General features: G+C 32.9%; 1 long non-coding RNA gene across 1 annotated transcript; it reads left to right on the forward strand.

Annotated features, from left to right (window-relative positions):
* The first annotated feature begins 5933 nt into the window (after positions 1 to 5933).
* Positions 5934 to 9048, forward strand: LOC135833618 (uncharacterized). The gene is made up of 3 exons (XR_010556501.1): positions 5934 to 6209; positions 6389 to 6441; positions 8818 to 9048. It is a non-coding gene; the product is annotated as an uncharacterized LOC135833618 (long non-coding RNA).
* Positions 9049 to 9877: the final 829 nt, after the last annotated feature.

Raw genomic sequence — 9877 nt, forward strand, 5'->3', positions numbered from 1 at the left:
ACCAACTTAATCCAAATTTGGCTTGACAGTGAAGGGAAAAACATTTTCAGCTAAAATTGACTCATCAAGAGGGACAAATCGTTTGAAAAAACTTTTTTTTTTAGCATTTTTGAAGGTTTTTTACCCATACTTAGGCTACTCGTATTTATAGATGTGATAAACATAGGTACATATCATTTTACTTACAAGGTGTACCTAATTACACATTTTTTCAAAAGCTGTACTTTCAGACCATTTCGGCTAACAACAATATTTTATTGACTATTTCACCATAAAAAAATTTTTTTTTGGATAATTTGTCAAAAAAAGGTCTTTGCCTACAATACTTTGTCAAAAAATTAGAACTTGCTGACATTTTTGACAAAAATTAGAAGTTTTGAAAATTTTGGCCAAAGGCAGAAGTTTTTTTTTTACAATAATTTATTTACGAGTATTTTGGCAAAAAACCAGTTTTTTATGATAACTACCTGTACCTACAAAAAAATGTATTTTGACAATGATTTGGCGAAAAACAAGACTTTTTAGGATAATTTTGACAAAAGCAAGAGTTTTTGTCAATTCTGGGAACAGGATTTTTTGAACATTTTGGCAAAAAGCAGGAGTTTTTTTTTGGAAATTTTTACAAAAGTTGGAAGTTTCTTATAATTTTGACAAAAAATGAGCTTCTTTTTAGTTTTGACCAGGGATCGCGGAGGGAGGGGGTCAGTGCCTCCACCTCCAGCTCCGACTCCCAAATTTGAAAAAGAAATACCTCCGGCTCCGGCTCCAGCTCCGAAGATTTTTTACACAAAGTGCCTCCACCTCCACTTGAAAAATTTCAAGTACCTCTTGCTCCGGCTCCCGCAAAAAAGGGTACCCTCCGAGGGACTCCTGTCCTCCAGCTCCGCCTCCGGAGGCTGTGGAGGGGGAGGGGGTTAGAGCGCCTTCCCCTCCAGCTATTTGAAAAAAAATACCTCCTGCTCCAGCTCTGGCTCCGGGGGTTTTTTGTAAGTGCCTCCGCCTCCACCTCCGGCTGCAGTGGAAAAATTTCAAGTACCTCTTGCTCCGGCTCCGGCTCCCGGAGCAAGTCCAAAAAAGCGTACCCTCCGGGGGGGCTCCTACCCTCCACCTCCGCTCCGCTCCACGATCCCTGGTTTTGACATAAACGAGATTTTTTTGACAATTTTGGCAAAAACAGAACCTTGCAGACAATTCTGGCAAGAAACATAACAATGGACTTCTTAGGATAATTTTGCCAAAAGCAGAAATTTTTGAATTTTTGGATACTAACATACTTTTTTGGTCATTTCTGAAAAAAATATTAGGACGTTTTTGACAACGTCAAAAAAAATGTATTTTTCGACAATTTTAGCAAAAAACAGCACTTTTTTTGACAATTTTGACAAAAGTTGGAATTTTTTAATAATTTTTTTAAAAAAGAAACTTCTGTTCAACTTTGGCAAAAATGGGACTTTTTTGACAAGTATTCTAGAGATACGATTTTTTGAACATTTTGGCAAAAAACAGGTGCTTTTTGACAATTTTTATAAAAATTAGAAATTGATAATTTTGGCAAAAATAGGAATTTTTGAAATTTTTGGCCAGCAACAGGATTTTTGTTCATTTTTACAAAAAATATTGGGACTGTGTAAGGTGGCATTATGGCCTCACTGTCTTGGCAGTGCATTACGTAATGATTCTTAAGTTGATGAGATCCTATAGGACTTGGTAATTCTGTCCTTTAGGTCTTGACAACTTAGGGATCGTTTGATTTATTAAGGTGTAGTATAGATGGCTATAATTTTGGAAGTCTCAGTCTAATTGAACAAATTGGATGCTAGATCGCGTTACTTGAACTCAGATTCGGTGTGTTGTTGGAACTTTTGAATCTGGTTTCAGGTAACTTATGATTTTCCGTTTATGAAGGTGGACGTGCGTTTATGCGTTTATTTTTCCTATTTTTCTTTAATTATGTAATGTGTTTTTGATGTGATATTTTTCATTGATTATAATGATTTGAACTGAAATATTCTCCGAGACTTATTTCGCGATTTGAATTGATTTATCTACCTGAGCTGAACTCATCGATATGGCTGAGTAGAAGCCTAGCAACGGAGTTGCCGGTAATGGCAATTCTGCCATGATGTGGTGAGTAGGTTTTAGGTAAAATGTCCCTTTACGATATGCCTTGATTATAAGGCTTTTAGACATAGTGATGTACAATTGAAATAGCCGAATTTGGCTTAAGTGTATTTTCTTATTGATATGGTTCGATTATGAATCTCGATATAGGACTTCGGTCCTCTGTGTAATTCTACAAAATTGAAATATCTCGATTTATGAGATTAATTATTTGACCTACATTCACAATGGTGAAGTAATCGAATCAAACGTTTTTGAATTGATATATTTTGGATCTCTAAAACATTATCGAGATCATCTCGATATCTTCTTGGCTCTTATAAATTTTATTATTGTGTAGAAGATGCTTTTGTTTTATTATGGTAATGGAAACTGATTTAATGAAGGTTATGTGGTGTAATTAGGTTTTATTTCTCCATCCTATATCTTTCCTACTTCCCTATGCTCGTATTATTCCATTTCCTATCTATCTTCTTCCAATACTTACCTATTTTCCATCCTACCTATTAACTCGAACCATCTATTCCTTGTTAAAAATTCCTAAAATAAATTCTTATTCTATACCACAAAGGTAAGATGTAGGTACTCGTGAATTCAAAGATATTATCGAGACTCAGCGGGGGTCCGCGCTAATATTATTAACAGGGGGGGGGTTGCATCGTAACATCATTATATTTCTATATTCCCCCCCCACTTATTGGTAAAAGTAGCGCTAGCCTATCAGCTTTTGAGATCAATTCCACAACTTTCAGGTACCTACATATAACTTTAGCTAGGTTCGATCTCGAAATCACTTCTTGTTCGTCCATCATGGTAAATATACGTGAGTTTGTCCAGACCAGGACTTTGGCGATCTATGAATCGTAGGACTTGAGCATTTAGCCCGCTTTCCCATATCTTCCATATGAGAAAAAGTATTTTTCCAACTTATACTCGTGTTTGTCCTTATTAGGTATTGGCAAACTCAAACTTACATGTGATTAGGCGGTTGAGCATAGTATCTCTGTTCTAATTACGTATTTTTATGGTGAAATTATACATTTGAGAAAACCTTATATTTAAGAGACTGTGATTTAACTACATTGATTACATTAGTGATTGGAGAAACGAACCTGTGTTAAATTATTTCACGAAAGTGAGCCTAATTTATACATTGGTTAGTTTATTATGTTGACATAGCCGACGCTAAAGTGGTATATGCTGAGCTAGCAAGGGGTAAGTAAATAGTTCCTTCTTGATATTACGAGTATCCGTAAAAGGAGACTGGTAATATTTCACTCGCTAGGGAGTAATAAGGTCACATCTCAAAAAAGTGAAATTTTACAGGAGAGTGATTTTTTTTTAAAAACTTGATTCATTATTTTTATCAACTTATAATTAATTGTGAGGAATGAATAGCACCTCATTTTAAAGATCTGGTATCCTACCTTCATTTAGCATAAGAACACTTTGAAAAATAAAATCTTAAAGAGGAAATATTTCAATGTTTGGAAAACATTTTGAGATTAGAACCTTTCATTAAAGTTGATGTGGAGGCGAAAGGAAGCGTCCAAAAAAATTTCATGATAACAAAGTTGTAGAGAATTAAATTTCCAATTGAAATAATGTGGTTAGTTTTTTTCTAGAGTGCTTAGTTTTTGAGTTTTTCTCAAAAAACTAGAATTTCATGATATGTGCAAATTCATTTTTCTGAAAATTGATCAATTTAAAAAATTTTTTCCATTTGGTACAAACCAATAAAAAATGCACTCCTTGTGACTATTTCTAACTGACAAACATTCAAAACAATCAAAACTATTTGTTAACACTTTGTATGTACGAAATTTGCTCAAAAAGGTGGAGTTTTTTGAGATGTACCCTTATAACTCCAAACAACTTGCAATGTTGTTGAGATTTTGAGTTAGGCCATTTGAGTTTTTACAAGATCTGGATAATGTACCCAACTCGAAGTGTAATTTTTGGTCGAGGGGGGTCATACAAACCCCAAAAATGCAAAAACATCAAAATCAATTTTTTTTGAGATGTGACCTTATTACTCCCGAGGTGCGATATGAGGTGGAGGGTGTCTATTTATAATTCTTCGGCACCAACCACCTTTTACAAACTAGGATATATTTCCAGCTAAAATTGACTCATCAAGAGGGACAATCGTTTTTTTTTTTGGGGTTAGAATTTTATAAAAAGTGATTAGAAAAGGAAATCGGGGGGGGGGAAATATAAAATTACGAAGATTGACATTAAAAATGGAAAAAGCAGCACTTTTTAGACAAATTGTGACAAACGTTAGGACTTGTTGACAATTTTGACAAAAAGCACGAGCTTTGAAAATTTTGACTAAAAGCAGAAGTTTTTTTTTTACAATAATTTATTTATTTTGGCAAATAAAAACAGGTTTTTTTTGATAACTACGAAAAAAATTGATTTTGACAATAATTTGGCAAAAAACAGAAATTTTTAGGATAATTTTGGCAAAAGCCAATAATTATCTCCAGTTCTGGCATCAGGATTTTTTGAATGTTTTGGCAAAAAGCAGGAGTTTTTTTTGGCAATAATTTTTACTAAAGTTAGGAGTTTTTTATAATTTTGACAAAAAAGGAACTTCTTTACAATTTTGACATAAACGAGATTTTTTTGACAATTTAGGCAATAACGGAACTTTACCGACAATTCTTGCAAACAACATAACAAGGACTTCTTTGGATAATTTTGGCGAAAGCATGAATTTCCGAAATTTTGCACTGACATAGTTTTTTGGTTTTAAAAAAATGTATTTTTCGACAATTTTAGCAAAAAACAGGGCCTTTTTTGCAATTTTGCCAGAAGTTGGAATTTTTTCTAAATAATTTTCTTAAAAAAGAAACTCCTGTTCAATTTTGGCAAAAATGGGACTTTGACAATTATTCTACTGATACGATTTTTAGAACATCTTGGCACAAAACAGGACTGGTGCTTTTTTGGCAATTTTTACAAAAAGTTGAGATTTTTTTGATAACTTTGCCAAAAATGGAATTTTTGAAAGTTTGGCCAACAACAGCGTTTTTATGTTCATTTTTACAAAAAAATTTAGGACTTTTATGGCCAAAAAACATTGTTTTTTTGACAATTTTGACAAAAGTTGAGGTTTTTTAAAATAATTTTCAACAAAAACGAGATTTGATAATAATTTTAATTTTTAGGGTTTTTTTGCAAATATGAGCCTTTTGCAGACAAAATTTTAATTTTATGTATTGGTAGGGAGAAAGTACTTGTAAAAAGACACATTTTGGCGAAAACAGTTTTTGTGATCAACCCTTCAATCCAGAGCTATGGCGGTTCTTAGTTTTTTTTCGACAATTTTACCCCCACCACAATGATAAAAAATGTTGAAAAAATCGTGTTGAAAGACCCAAGCTTCCCCTACAGTTTTTTGGCTGTACTGTCCAAAGGTGATGGGTTGGGGGGGGGGAGTGGAAATTCCTGTTCAAAAACCCTCTTTATTATTAATTTTTTTCAAAATTTTTATACCAACCTAGTACCTATTTTCAAAAAAATATCAATTTTTTGAAATTAGTTATATTCATTAGATAACTTTCAATTTAAAAGGGTTTCGAGTATCTAACTAAACAAAGACGATTTAAACGCAATGATTTCACACAGTTAACACATGTGTTAAATTCAGCCTACATCATGTTGCCACATTTACCTGCGCTGTGGCCATCTGTAGAGGTGGTGGTGTTGCTTTAATAGATACAAGTGTGGAAATAATACTCCTGGGGGAGCATATTCTATTTCCATATTTGTACGCACTTGTTCGTCGTGTTAGAGTGCTTTAGGTTCTGGTTGTGGTCCCTTGTGGTTGTACTATTATTATCGTGGCGCGTCTCCGTATAGTTTAGTTATTAGTTGCTTCACAGCTTCACGTTGTGAAATAATAATTTAACTTGATTTTTTTCCAATTAATTAGTTGATATTGATAATTCACATAATCTCATTCACGTTTATTAGTAGGTATCAACTACCTACGTAGGTACCTATTTCCTTGTTGATTTTTCTAGCAATTAGAGGAACCATCATCATCATCCCTAATCGTCGAATCAATCAAAATGCAAGTATGTAATATTATTTTATCTTCCAGTTCCAATTTATTTTATTGAATATCTTATAATTTTTGAAGCTGTGATGCTCTTGCTGCCATTTATACCTACGAGTATAGGTATACCTACTGCTCGAAAAAATCTATTTCTGTCGATTTTTCAATTGTTTTCATTTATACTCCATTATTTTTCAGCTGTGTTATTTAAATAGGTCGAGCGCTATTAAATGGATATTTGAACTTCTCAAGTAAGTACATATGAATCCTGAAGTACCAAATGTAAATTTTATCACGATCATTGTGCCATTAACGAGGTACCTACCTAGTGTACCTACCCTGAACACACAATTTCCTCTAAAAGTGTGTTTTCTTGGCACATTACCTCTAAAGATGAGTGGGGGGTGGCTGGAAAGATTTCAGGGATGGTTTTTGAAAAATTCATCTGAGGTATCGATTATCTACTTGAGTTTCAAGGATGCTGAATTCGAAATTGAGAATTTTTTTCATAGGTAATAATGAATATTTCAACGAGAATTGTGCCTCCGGAATTGAGTTTTTCAACACATTATTCAACTCAAAACATGAGTAGGGGTAGTTAAAAAGATTTGAGGGTGCGATTATTGAAAAATTGGTCAAAAATCGAGTTATATGTCGATTACTTGGGTTCTGAGGGTGCTGAATTCAAAACTGACGATTTTTTTTCATACAAATAAATTTTTTAGTAATAATTTGAAATATTGAGTTTTTTTTATAAAAAAAATGATCTTAAAACCGCGACTCTTTGCAATATTGGCCATCTTTGCAAAAAATCAAACCAAAATCATTACACAGCAAAATTCACAAGCGAAAAATTGGTAAAACTCGTTTAAAATCAGAGATCGGACGAGTCCTTGTTCTAATCAAATTCAATTCACGAGTTCTAGTTGAAAATATGCAAGTTTATAGTGCAAAAAAAATGAGGAATTTTAACCAACTTCGATGAAAATCTTAATAATTTTGAGTAGGCGATCATTCGGAAAAATTTTTTGTTCCACGTACCTCTGGAGGCAAAATATATGTCCTCAGAGGCAAAATTTTCACAAAATCGTGTTTTTTCTACTTTAGCCCCAACCCAACCTCTTTTTGGGAAAATTACCCAGTTAGATACTGAAGATGGTATTTGAGATTCTATTGCTGCATTTACCTAGGCAATTTTCATCATTTGCGCCGCATTCGTCCCAACCCCCTCGGCCCTCTCACTCGCCATCGCTCGTTCACCCATCAATCAAGATGGTGTACATATGTGTTGGTCCCAGGTCGGATGCTAACATCCAATTTATATTGTTCAATTCTTTCCTGCTGTACAATGCATGAGATAGCTTCTGAAAATGAATTTTGAATTTGCATGAGTTTACTAACAGAGAGACCACTTTTAAGGTTTCGAAAGTTTGAGGTTGGAATCTAAAAAGTCTTAAAAAATAGATTCAAAAAACGTCCAAAAACCAGATTTTCGAGAATTCGATTGAAAAAACTTACTTACTAAAAATTTCGAAAGTCGAAGTGTAATATACTTGAATCATGTTGGCCTTATTTCTGCTCCATCCTATTATTTTTAATGTTTACAAATCTTCAGCTATGTTTTAAAGAGAAATCATTCGTTTTATTTAAGAATTTATTGCTCTCTTTTACCCTTAGTTGAAAAAATAGACAGTCAAGTAGGTATACAGAATCGATTCCTGTAAATCGTTTACAAATTGCACAGTTACAATAAAAAACTCTTCGAGCAAAAAAAAGTGTGTGATTCAGGTTACATCTCCTAAACACTTGAAATAAATTGAGAAATTGGCCTTTATAAAGGCAAGATAGTGAAACTCACACTCCCTCCAAAGTGGACAAAACTCATACAAAATTTTCAGCTGCTGAAATTGATATTTCGATTTTTTGAAGAAATTTTTCGATTTTTACAAAACAATTTTTGAAAATTTTGCAAAAATTCATACACTAATTTTGAAAAATGTCCCCAAAAAATGGAAATACATGCATATTGCATATCAAGTTCAGCAGCTGAAAATTTGGGATGCCAAGGAAGATAGAATACAGAGGAAATAACTTACCTTACCTGCATAAAGAATGGGTTGAGAAAAGCGGAGAATTTATAACATGTTTTTGTCGTTTTTGATGCATGTCTTAACTTGAAATTGTAATTGAAATTTCCCGAGGGAGGAATTGCAAATGAGTTCTGATTGTTGTTCAGAACACTCGCAGGACTTCTGGTAATTCTGCGAAAACCACATTTTCACTATAAACTGCCAGCAGATTGTACCTAAATAAATTAATTTTTTTTCGTTAAATTGATTTTCATAATGAAAAATGAATTTAAAAATACATACAATTACATATTTACACAAGTAATATTTATTGATAAAATTGATTAATTAATAAAAATAAATGAAATTTAAAATTTTTTTTTTTTAATTATGCAATCTATTAAATTTTGAAAAAAGAGGCGTTCGTTGTTAGGAATACTCAGTATTCGATAAAAATGCTGTCAAATAAGATAGGGATTGGAAACAGAGCCAGGTACCTACGTTAAGTAGCTTTCTCACAACTTTACCTTACTTACTTATTTTGATTTTTTTAAATAGGTAACAAAAATCGACGGCGAAATGTACTTACTTATCAAAACTTACTTACTTTAATACAAGAAGTTCGCATCGCATCTCAATAGTGTGTAACAGGCCTCAATCAATTATGAAACGATCAAACATCAAAGTTTCCGGAGTTCGGTGGTATTTGCTTGGAAAATTACAATACGTCTTAATGTTTGTGAGTTCACGCTGAAAAACGTTAATAAAGGATTGTTTAATTTTACAAAATATTCGGATGTCTTCAATTTTTTTTCAAAATCACCAAAAGTCTTGATTGATTTACGAACATCCCAAAATTAAATTGCAAGATTTTACCTTACCTTAGTTCTGAGCTTCACATGCACGATTACCATACTACCTATAAAATTCATAAGGACGATTTTGACTTTATACAGGGTGTCTGGTGAGTGGATGTTAAAACTTCAGATTTGGATACAACCGATACGACTCGAAAAAAACGTTATATGTAAGTACAGACAAGTTGTCTGTATGTTTGAAATTTAAGGGGCAACCAAGCTTTAAAAAAAAATTCTGGAAAACGTATTTTTGACCTTACGATTGGGTAGTATAGTACATTGGAAAATAAATAAATTTTGTCATTATGAATTTTTGCCTAACTTTGAAATTGAAGGGGTAAGAAATATTTTTAAACTGGCTCCTTCAATTTCAAATTTGGGCACAAATTCATAATGACAAAATTCATTTATTTTCCAAAGTACTACCTAGTACCTACCCATTCCCAAGGTCAAAAGCGAGTTTTTATCAATTTTTTCTTTTAAAATGTTTCAAGTCTCTTCAATACTTCAAAGTTGGGAAAAAATTCATAATGACAAAATTTGCTATATAGGTGCCCGGATCAAAGAATGTGTAAATTGAAAATAAAATACACACAATAAAAATGAACACAAGAGTCACTTATAAATATAAAATTACTTACATAGAGGCATTATCTTCGCCACAGTCTACGTACGTCTGAGGTAAACGCAGGTAATATGGGGTAGGTACATAAGTTCAAACTCTTCCTGAATGGAGAGAAATTTATGAAAAATGAAAATTT

The sequence above is a fragment of the Planococcus citri genome, chromosome 2 (assembly GCF_950023065.1).
Source record: "Planococcus citri chromosome 2, ihPlaCitr1.1, whole genome shotgun sequence".
NCBI lineage: Eukaryota > Metazoa > Arthropoda > Insecta > Hemiptera > Pseudococcidae > Planococcus > Planococcus citri.